Source organism: Priapulus caudatus, unplaced genomic scaffold, assembly GCF_000485595.1.
Source record: "Priapulus caudatus unplaced genomic scaffold, Priapulus_caudatus-5.0.1 Scaffold2302, whole genome shotgun sequence".
NCBI classification, from domain to species: Eukaryota; Metazoa; Priapulida; class Priapulimorpha; order Priapulimorphida; family Priapulidae; genus Priapulus; species Priapulus caudatus.
The window spans coordinates 1-12,272 of record NW_014579363.1 but is presented as its reverse complement, the minus strand read 5'-3'; the positions used below and the strand labels follow the sequence as shown (position 1 = coordinate 12,272).

The 12,272-nt window shown below is 40.7% G+C and overlaps 1 long non-coding RNA gene across 1 annotated transcript; it reads right to left on the bottom strand.

The window, feature by feature from the left end:
* Positions 1-1,352: 1,352 nt before the first annotated feature.
* LOC106818525 lies at positions 1,353-2,237 on the bottom strand. The gene is made up of 3 exons (XR_001395241.1): positions 2,195-2,237; positions 1,674-1,772; positions 1,353-1,440 (listed from the first exon to the last, which is right to left on the bottom strand). It is a non-coding gene; the product is annotated as an uncharacterized LOC106818525 (long non-coding RNA).
* Between the last annotated feature and the right edge of the window lie 10,035 nt (positions 2,238-12,272).

The window sequence follows — 12,272 nt, the reverse complement described above, 5'->3', positions numbered from 1 at the left end:
GCGGCGTGGAAGTTAGAAACGCTAAACAAACGCACGTGTCAATAGCCGTTTGACTAGAGCCAGTACCGATATTTAAAAAAAACGTGGATGCGTGCTTTTGTGCATAGATGTGAAGGGGTGGAGAAGACCTAAAGTAGTACTCGGCTAGGTTTTTTACCTAAATATTAATACCATGACCGGGCATGTTGAAAGGAAAAACTACATTTATTCATGGTTCAATGATGAACCATGAATAAAATGTCACACGCTTCTAAAACACAGAAGCAACTCGCCGAACTCGGAGTCGGTTGAAACTGACGGAATCGTGATAAACTCCCATTTTGGGGCTTTAAAGTCCTATTAGATTCATATTTAATTAAAATAAATTTACATCTACTTATACTTTATTGCATTATTTATTAAGCTTTGTATATGGTCTGTATAACAAACCACAAAAAGGAAGACATGCATGCAACAACAACAATAATAAACAATCACGTGTTTAGTTACAGTGCACATTTTAATCCATCATTACGCATTTATTGTAGGGCTTGTTTGCCCAATTTATTAGATATTAAATACACGAGCGGTGTGTTAACGAGTTTTATTGAAAATGTCTACAAGCACGACGCAAGATCCATCTTACATACATGATAGGATGTGTATATAATGATGATGTCTGTTGGCCGGAACGAAACCTGTTTTTAACATTAATCACGACGCGTCTGTTGCTATAGCAAACAGTGCGCTGTGACAGATTTGGACATGCAAAATAGAATCATATTAATACATACATACATGTAATCACATTATATGGTAGTTAATACATTAAAAGATTTTACAAACAAAACAAATGTGATATTCAACACACAATAATAACTATATTTCACAAATTGCCAAATTTAAGTGTCTTTCTGTCTTTCTTGCTTTTCTTGTCACGCAGTGTGACGTTGAATTGGCGAACTGTGTGGTGTAGGCGAATGTTCACCATCAAAACGACGATGAGGAAGTGCAAACTGCACTTTTCACATACAGATTGTTGTCAACACATTCCCATCAGAAGCGAGATAAGAGAAGCTTTTACTCTTGGTTGACTTATGACACTGTCAATGTAGCTGCAATATTAATTCCATCTCTGCAGTGAGGCAGACAGACGGTGCTGAACTTGTAAACCCACTTTAGCCTCAGCAAAGTTTTTTGGCAGACATGAATGTGTGGTCCGGATTGGTTTCTGAGATAACAGAGAGGCTTTCTCACAGCAAGGCTTGCAGACTTTCGCGTTGATCTTCCGTACAATGTAGCGCCGATATACGCAATGACATTCTTTTCTTGGAGAGATAGAGACTCTTTCTCCGATTCTGATATGCTGGTATCGACGACAGACTGTACGTTAGCGGACATACAGGAGGTGCTACAGCTGTTTGGGTCACACTCAGAAGGAAGGCTGGGAAGCAGTGTCAGCTATCAAGAAAAAATATTGAGACATGATGAACAAGCCAAATTGAAATTCTACTGAAAATATAAGCTGTTTTGTTTAAAAGCTGTGTTTTGGTGTCTTTCCATTATTTTTACGTTAACATTTTTTACAGATTTCAATAAACTTGTTATTACCACAGTACTACCAATATCCAAGCAGCAGAATTTATCACATTATTACGATTAGTTTATTATAGTCCATATACTTATTATTATACCTTAGCAGATGTGGAGTTCTTAAGTGAGATGAGAAATTCATCGACGTCCTCCTCGCAGTTCGAGTATTTGCCCGGCCGCATCACAGCGTCGACCATAATCTGAGAGATTTATTGGACACAATTCATACAAAGTCATTACAGTTTTGTAGGGAGAGGGTAGAATTTATTTATTTAACAAAGAAAATGCATTTATGCAATTATATGAAATTTAGCCTTGATTTCGTTAGCACTATCGTTAAACGACAATATTGGCGCGAGTAGGATATGTGGAAGAATAATTGGTGAGCATGTTCAAATAAACAATATTTCTTTTTACCCAAAATATAATGCTGGATTCCCTTATTGTTAAAGACCAAAACTTCACCAACTTGTACTGCCGCCAATAGCCCCAAAATGTGAAAATCACCAATTATTCATGCTGCTGATATTTCCCGTTTTACAGTAGTAAAGATCGTGTCTCGTAGATCGAGATGTTTTAACGCGTTAGTACCAAAAACATAAACAAAAAAACAGATCGTTACCTGTCTCATAGCAGCTCGGAACTGGCTGGTATCAGGGTTGTCCGTCCCCTCCCTTTGCTCTTACATCGAGAAGAGGATTCTCAACAACATCCTCGCGTTCAGCGTCTGGTAAACAAAGTATTTCATGTCGTGTTCTTGCTGCGAGAAAGTTCCCAAAGTTCAGCAATGTGTTGATTGATATCTTGCCAGCCAACAATACACAGCGGCATCTATGAGGCCTGAATATACAAATTCGATTTATTACCCAGACACATTTTAACAGCTTCAAACCGTGTTATTAATAGTAGACCACATGCAAAGAGGCCATGTTACTTGCTCTTATTATACCCTGTCAGCCATTTCAACTCTTGAGAGAACTCGTGTGTGCCCAGATGTTGCCAGTATAAGGCCATGTTTTCTAACCAGAGAACTGATTGTTGTGGCTGCTGCTTGAATGCAGTTGAATAGCTGCATCGAAGCACTCAAAAATTCAGCTGAGTAGTATCGCCTCTTTGATGTGATGATGCCCCCACTGCTGACATATACCTTCATACCAGTGCACAGAATGCGTCACAACCTGGCACGCAAGCTTCACTCTAAGGGAACTGAATGGTGGCAGGTTAAATGTTTCTCAGTTCAGCTTCGGGAGCTAATCTGGTCGCTTACTAGCATCTTGTATAGTAAAAGTCACGTATGTGTTGCACACTCGATACTTGTATTCCATCAACCGTGAATCCGTGCTTTTTTAGATTGTTCCTGAAGTTTTTGATCAAGTGTGGGGATCATAGATGACAAATCTGCGTCCCTATCATGCAAAAAGAATGGTTTGTCGCAGTTACATGCAGTTTCGTACTGAAAGAGGTTGATGTGTTACTGCCTTTGGCTCACTGATCACAGCTGTTAGACGGCTAAAGCCGCATGTTGCCAGAAGCTCTAAAGCCTCAATAAACAGCTCGACATTTTTCCTCCAATCTCTGTCACCCGACATCCTGACCAGCTGATGAGAAGAAAAGCGCAACGATGCGCTGCTTCCATCTGTAGATGATGCCCTCGAACGACTGAACGCGATTGCAGGTTAGCAGCTTTTTTCGACCAAACCTTCAACGAATCTCTCTTGCGATCATATGACACGAGCATGTCTTGATACAATTTATCCAGTGCTATACCACACAAGCTTTGCCACAGGTGGAAGATTCTGCCACTTTATAGACGAAGTGCTTTCTAGATATGTTAGTGTTGAAATCCTGGATAAACGTCAAGGGTTTTCACACTTGCATTAGAGTTTTGGACAGAAGGGCAATGCAAACGTTTTCTAAGTATTCGATACGTTTTTGGCTTGAGCTGACACAGTGACGTCAATGCTTTTATCATGCGGTGGTCCAACGTCGTCCCCTCACAGTCCCGTTTGATTGCACGGATCTGGACTAACAAAAGCTGGAGTTGTATATCCGAAATGGGAAAAATAAGACCAAATATTTAAGATTGGTAGGGCTCACATTTTTATGGTTCAGATTTAATACACATTGTTTATCTCACCACTTTGCGAACGCCGTCCATACTGTTAGCTTAGTTTGATTTTAAAAATCAAGACCCAGTGTGTGGTGGCTAGCTGTCTAGTTTTATGGTTGAAACTATATTAAAATGTAACCTACATATTTCTGTAGAAGCATTCTTATTTATCTAAATGCAGTGTCCAAAATGCAGATAGCCTATATAAAATACTATCTCCCTAAATACACTAGGTATTCTTTTCAGAAGGCTTTCAAGCTGCTTGCAGCTTATTTTTTGTTAGAGGTGCCAGCCTTGTGCGTTCAATGTCCTGTGCTCTGCACTTATTCAGTTCAGCCGGATGTATCTGCGACAAGTGAAAATTATTAAAGCAATTACAATTATGCAGAACAATTATTAACAATTAGAACACAGGCAGTAATTATTATCATACGGCTTCAGTTCAATTATCTACACCATGCGGATATCAACAAAAAAAAAAAAATAGTTCAAAGTCATAACTAGTCTTAATCATGATAAATGACCAAATATAATATACTGTATGACCAAACCATGCAAAAAATTTAAGAGACCTTTAATTTTGACCACTAATCAAAATGATCATCTTTGAAATTCAAGATAGCAGACAACAAACCATAAATTAGTGTACATAACAGTAGACACTTATCCATTATAAATGTTCATGTTGTGATACTAAATCACATTGAACAAGGAATGAAAAATTTAATATCATAACCTGCGTCAGGAGTGCTTTATTTCGCCGCTCCAGTTTTCATCTTCTGCTGGTAATTGGCGACTCCGTATATTGGGCAGAATTCATGAGAAGGTGAGAACACATCTTTTGTCTGACGAAACAAACAAATTTACATGAATATCTGTTATTTGCCTAATAACTCTCACTCAGCATATTCTACTGGTCATACTGACAGATTCTGCCTGCTCTTAAGTCTTATTTTAGTTTTAAAATTCTTTAAAACATAAATTTAGCCAACCTAACATTAATTCTATGTTTATCATAGTTTTCTAATATAGTCTTCATACTTGCTATTATTCAATTCACCTTGTAGTAATAACTAATGATGGATAAAAACCTTCATTCACCTGATTCAGTACTAACTCACTGATGGAATAAACCTGTCACATTCACTGTAGTTACTTACTACATGATGGAATTAAACTTCAAAGCACAATAAGAAAACTGCCCAGAAAACAAACAATAACACTTAAAATGATACAAAAGTACATATGGTACTCAAATTCCTAATGATTCACCAAATCTCCTGGGTCCTTCTGCTCGGTGAATGTCATCTCTGCCGCTGGACGTTTCCTCTTAGCGGTGATCTTTGTGGGCGGAGGTTGGCACTCAAAGAATTGTAGGAATCGCATCCACACCATTTGTGCGGCTCGACACATTCATAAAACTTGTGATCCTGGGAAATATCTTCAAACATCACTGATTAGATTGATGGGGTTGTGTTTAGAGCATGAAAACAATATCTGGAATATTTGGGCCAGGCAAGGCGGTCGATAACCGATGACATGATAAAACCGAGAACTATCAAAACTAGTATCATAATCGGAAATATCACAAATAGTTGTCTGGGGATACAATAAACTTTGATCTTATCTGCCCTCGAAATGTAGCTGCACGCAGAACACGCAATTCGAATTCAGCATACGAATGCATCTTTCTGGCGGAGCCGTCTTCCGCCTGGAGTCTGCACCCCACACGCACAGTCTAACAATGAAGAAGTAGCACCAGTAATCAAAGGATACCAGTAGCAGTACAACGGTATGTTCAAAATATATGACTTGTGTACAATCTACAACAAACAGATAAAAATCTCATAGACGACAACCATCAGCCATAACAATATCATTCATGAAGTTGTCAAAAGCATATATGAATTTAATAGGGCATAAATCTACGATAATAATAAAAAAACATTTGTTTTGGTGCATATACATAATGCATGAGTTTTAATTAACGAATTACAAAATGCCCCGATAATTGTTTACACCGGTAATACAATAGGCCTACCATAGTTAGATCTAGATCTATTCATAACCATAAATGTTCTGAGATATGGAGATTGGCCAACATGTAGGCCTACGGGGCATTATGATTAGTGATGGGAGTCGGTTGTGGGTTTTATAATCGATCATAGGTTTATAATCATTGCGGAACAAAATGTTTACGACCGCATGACCATGAAAGATGAATGGCGTGTGCCTTTTCCCTCTCGATCATTCCTTAACTTTAGCTAGGGACAACATCCAAAATACGACAATAACTGAATAAGTATCGTGCCTATAATTTTGCTTTTACCTTTCTGAGTCTTGAAAACCACACCCCGGTCGAAAACCTAAAGAACTTAGGTCCCGCCTAAGTTTTCGGTTATTATTGCAGTTTACCGCTGCACAGTGGTGTCCTGTACTTTTCGACTTCCAATTGGATTTCTCCATGGCTGCCTGCAAGATGCCTGCAAGTACCTTCCACGTCGCTAGGGGCGCTGGTGCGCAACGCGCACTATGACGCAAATAGGAGCCTGGCCATCTTATTGGTTTTAACATCTTTGGGGATACTATGGAACTGCCTGTCACGCCGCCCGCCGCCGCAGAGATTTCTCTGTGAGCCGCGTCTACCGGCTGCAGTTCTCTCGGATCATCTTCAAATTTCGCATGAAGGCTGTTATCGCTGAAGCTGAAGACGCGCCAAGGTTTTTAGTGTGGGCGCGAGTCATTCATTGCCATGGTACACCAACCAGTTTTACTGTCGAACATATTCTAGAACGTGAGTACTGACAGTTTTTACCAATTGTCATGAAATTTGGCACACCAGGCACGCAATGTATACATATATAATATATATATATATCATATTAATATATACCTATATATATATATATATGGGACATGTTATATCGGCCTGTGTGCGCAAATCTCCCATCGACATCGGCTAAAAACAGACACAAGTTACAGTTCTACAATTTTCCACAAAGAATGTACGTTACCATGCAACCGATGCACTCCGCCCACACCCAAAAAACACATTGGCGTCTTTGCCCTTTTTTTCTTCTACCATAACGCACCTGTGGCATCTTGACGGAAAAGGTGTGCCACAGATACCAAGACCAAGGTCCTGCGACCTTCATTTCACCTTTACCTTGACCTTGATCATATTTCCCTTCCGCTCTCTAACTCGGCCACCAACCCTAACCTAGCCCAGCTCTAGCCTCGCTCTCTAATTGACCTAGCGCGACCAAACTTGGTATGCTTACACATCTTGGGGAGAAGGTCTGTCGCATACCAAAACCACCACTGCCCTTGACCTTAGTTTGACCTTGACAGTCGACTTACATTTCCTCTTCGGCCTCCTAGGGTAACCAGATTCCACATACTTGCACATCTGAGGCATACCAGTTGTCTAAAGGTAGGGGCACACGAGCGATTTTTATCGCCCGATCGCCGCGAATTTGAAAATCGCTCGAAAAATTCGCCCGTGTGCCCGTTCACGTCGACGCCGATTTTAATCGCCCGCACGAATAGCCCGCATCCAAAATGTTAGATATTTTCGGGCGATAAACTACGCTGGCAAATTCGCTCGTGTGCCCGTGTCCGGCGTATTTTGTCGACCGATCGATTTTTCTAAACCAATCGGACGTGTTGTTGATATCATGTGATGTTAAAATTGGGCGATTAAATTCGCTACGTGTGCCCCTTCGTGATCGGGCAATTAAATTCGCTACGTGTGCCCCTTCGTGATCGGGCGATTAAATTCGCTACGTGTGCCCCTTCGTGATCGGGCGATTAAATTCGCTGGCGATTTTAATCGCCGCGATCGGGCGATAAAATACGCTCGTGTGCCCCTAGCATAACAAACCTTTGTCTTTGTGACTTATTTAACTTTACCTGCCTTCTACGTCCTTACAGAGATATTCCATTCATACTAGATCACGGGGGATACATGTAGTTGGCGACAACTGCTCGTTAATATCAGTTGGATGTTTATGCCACCACGTCTGTACGAACTGTACCCACCGAGGACGTCTAGCATAGTCGTTAGGGAAATCGTGTAGCGAAACAAGTTGGCCTGACTTGTTAGAACATCCGTACACAACACACCGGTAAACCATAATACTTTCAAGTGAGCACAAGAGACAACTTATATTTTGCAAACAATAAATAATAAGTTACAGTCGAGGATAGCTTTGTGCTCATGCACTGATGCAGGCTTTGTGTGCGACGCAACGCGGGAAGAACCTGCTCTCACGTCACAGGCCGTTTTCCCGCCAGGTGGCCGGTTTGGCGGAAGATTTGATTTTTAGCTCATCTGACATAGTCAGATGCAGCTTGTAGAATCGCATGAGCGTGCGTCCGTCCGTCAACAGTTGGGCACAAATCTAAACGGCTCGACGTACGGAATTCGAAGTCGGGACATGGGGGGGTAATCGAAACGAGTGCAAAGGTCAAGAGGTGTAAAAGAAGGGGGAACATTCCCTCCTTAACTTATGGTAGGGAGGAAATGCAGAATTGCGGCAGAAATCTAAACGGCTCGACCTAGGCTCGTGATAGTCGGTGTATAGCATCATGGTGGGAAAAGCCATCACTGTGCCGAAATTGGAGGTCACAGGGCAGATTTTAGACATTTTCTGAGGTCATAGTCTAACGGAGCGATTGAAAAACTTTTTTGTTTCAGTGGTGACCAAGCATTTTTATGGCTTTATTGAAAGGACCATGAAATGTACTTTCTGCTTACATACGAAGAGTAAGTGTCGGATAACCTTTTGACCATCAAGAGGAGGGTTAAACATTGATTTGTTTCTCAACTGCGTTGGCGAGTATCTGTGGCTGTGGAAAGCTCCCATTTTACAGTGAAACTCCACACATAGCTCTTACTTGAACAACGCTTACTTAGGAGATAATGAGATGACTTATATATGAGATTCTGTAGTGTACATTATGAATAGTTGGAATACAGTCACTAGCACTCAAATAATTACCCAGGAGTGAGGCTGCGGATTTCCCAGACTGAATTTTCTCATCAAATTTTGGCACCAATATAGACGCAAGTGTGTACGTTATTGAGCTTATTCAGTCCACTAATCACTGGCCTACCTTGTACTGAAATTAGTTTACAGATATTTGCTATCGTATTGCTGTAAATTGTAATCTTGCACGAGCTGCTCTGGTTGTATCAACCATTGAGCTATTTTTTAACGAACTAGATGTGCCTCGCAAGTGGTTTAATGTACCTTATTACCTGACACCATAGAACGCACGTTATGTATAGTAATAATATGGTAATTATTCGCTCCTGCTTTTTGCAATCCGTCGTCACACTGACAGCTCCCATTGCTGCATTGTTTGGCTGACCGATGCAACGATGCCTTTGATAGCGGCCCACCATCTATCGGAATTTTATAACACTAGTTTGAAGTGTTGTTTTTTAGGGTTAGAAATGAACGTATGTATAAGACGTCTTGCTATGCACCTAAAAAACTTACGAATGCTTTCGTTATTTACGTTTTGATACTAGCATAAAATAATTGTAAAAATTAGACCGTTTATAGATATCGCTAAAGGAGGCCTTTAATGAGTATTACCCCACCTAACGTGTGACCATGATACAACCCTGTGAATTTAATACCATTCGTGATGAATTATATGTTTGAACACCAATCTAATAAAACACATAGTACGTATCATTATTTGTAATTTTCATATCACTCGCCGAGAAGGAATGTTTTATGTCTGTATAATATATAAACACGCACGCACGCACGCACGCACGCACACACGTATACGACACAACGTAGGGCATGGTTACGCAGCCCGGCTGCAAATTTGCGATTCCCAAACCGTATAGCTATGGAAGAAAAATTGAGCAACGTGATTGGGTAAAAATGTTTAGGACACGCCCACTATCGCACGCACACCATCGCGCATTTTGCACAGGGGCTTATTTATTTTATTTCTTATTATTTTTGGCTAATTTTGTTTTATTTTAGAATTAGGGTTAGGGTTAGGGTTAGGGTTAGGGTTAGGGTTAAGGTTAGGGTTAGGGTTAACTGATTTTTATATCTACGAATTTAGTATCTACCTCAGTGGGTCAACGCCATAGCGTTCGGTTCGTGATCGTAAGGTACCGCGTTCGAAACCCATACGGTGTTTTTATTTTCCTCTGCGTTATGTATTTCTTTGTATTTTATTTGTTTCTGCATTTATTTGTTCTGTAACATTTGTTTATGTTCTGAATTAAATATATTTCTTTATAATATTAGCTTATAATTTAATATATTAGCTTGTTGGCTAATAATGCGTGTCCTATAATATTTCTAGCCAATCACGTTGCTCAATTTTTCTTCCAACGCTATACGGTTTGGGAATCGCAAATTCGCAGCCCGGCTGCCCTCACGTAACACCCCGCTGTCTGCAGATAAGACGCAGCATATAAGACACGATATGAGATGTCCATAAGAGACACGAGCACACTCCTTCTCACACGTAGAGAAAGTAGGACATGGTCATGCATCCCTGCTGTCTGCACATAGAAGGAGCATTCATATAAGACAGCAGAAACCACGTACGAACAGTAGGACATGGTCATGCATCCCTGCCGCCTTCATATAACACCCTGCTGTCTGCACATAGAAGGAGCATTCACATAAGACAAAGCAGACACCACGTACAAACAGTAGGACACGGTCATGCATCCCTGCCGCCTTCATATAACACCCTGCTGTCTGCACATAGAAGGAGCATTCACATAAGACAAAGCAGACACCACGTACGAACAGTAGGACATGGTCATGCATCCCTGCTGTCTGCACATAGAAGGAGCATTCGCACAAGAGACACATGCAGATTCCTTCTCACGAGTAGCAAAAGTAGGAGATCATTCGATCAGCTTCACATTCCGATTAATACCAATTAATTCCAAGCAAGGTGAAATTGTAAAATTTAGGAATTATTGTCTGCATGCATGATCGAGATCTTTTTTTCCCATTTATTTAATTAAAAAATGTTTAGATGGGTTATTCGTTCGAAGATGAACTACTATCTTCGACCCATTCCCGATTGATTCCTTCTTCGTTACTCCTGACCACACATGATCTGCATGCATATAGCTAATTCTTTCACCCATATCTCACTTTTTACTGCATGTGAGATACGTTTTCCCTTCACGGTGACATAGATTTTTCGTTCGCCGAGCTATAAAAAATTGTTCTAACAATATAGGGTTCGATGGCACGCGATGCAAGTTACTGCATTGAATTTTGATGAAGTATATGATAGGGAATATAAGTACAAGAACTCAACATATCGAGTTGATTTAATGAGAAGGACATGCCCGCGGTGCGATGTTGCTGCTCTGTTGCTTATATCTATGACTAGCTGCGGGTACCCGCTGCGCTGGGTAAAATCGTGCTACTAATTCATACTACTAATAATCGGACACAATAGGAACATTGGGTAAACATCGACAATAACATTGCACACAATATCAATATTTACAATTTAGCATGGGGAAAAAACTGTTAGGTATGACATTTATATGACAGCACAACCGAACTTAGAACCCTTGGAACATAATAGTAATATGGTGTAAATGACAAAAGGTTATTATAACAGCATGTATGAATGGGTTGCACTTTTCATTTGAAAACCTCTTGATAAACAATGTTTTTCGTGTTATTCTCAGGTGGAAATATGTAAAGATTCCTGGCGTCTCGAACTGTTGAGCTCCCCACGTACGGCATATACGTATGGCACGTACGGCACGTAACAGCATATACAAATGGGTTGCACTTCTCATTTCAAAGCCTCTTGCTAAAAAAATGCAGTCGTAACCTCTGAACTGGTCCTGGCTGTGTTCTGTTTTAGTATTGGTTTCGGTTTCACAATACCAGCAGCTGATAAAGTGAGAGAAAGAAATAGTCATTGATTTTTCTGTGTGTGGCAGCACTGTACAGTGAGTGCTGACATTGTGTGAAGTTTCAGGAATTGACGGGGTTTTCACGGATTTTTCGGCGAGTTTGACGGTTTGACAGGTTTTTATCGTCTAGGAACACTCCCCAGGTATAAGAATGGCCCTGTGAAAATTGCATCCAGATCGCTTGGGCGGTTTGGCCGCCCATAGGGTACATACATACATACGAACTCAAATATAGATTAGAATCATTAGATTACCGTGCTAAGTGCTTGCGTTTGATATAAAACCGTCTTGAATGCGTGTGCGGGAGATAATAATTGAAAGACGCCAAATTTAAAAACTCGTACTTTTTCCTCGAACACGTAGGAACATAGCGAACAAACAAACAAAAAGCCAGAAGAAACGTGTCTATAGTGATGGTTTATTATGTATCGTAAGCTCCATCACGTGTCTTGCCTCTCTCTCTCTCTCTCTCTGGCTCTTTCTCTTTCACACACCCACGCACGTACACACGCGCGCACGCACACGCACACGCTCTCTTCGCGCTCTTTTTCGTTCCTCTCTCTCTCTCTCTCTCTCTCTCTCTCTCTTTCTCTCTCTAATCCCTCCCCTCCCTATTACCCCTATTACACCTCATTGCTACTACTACTGCTA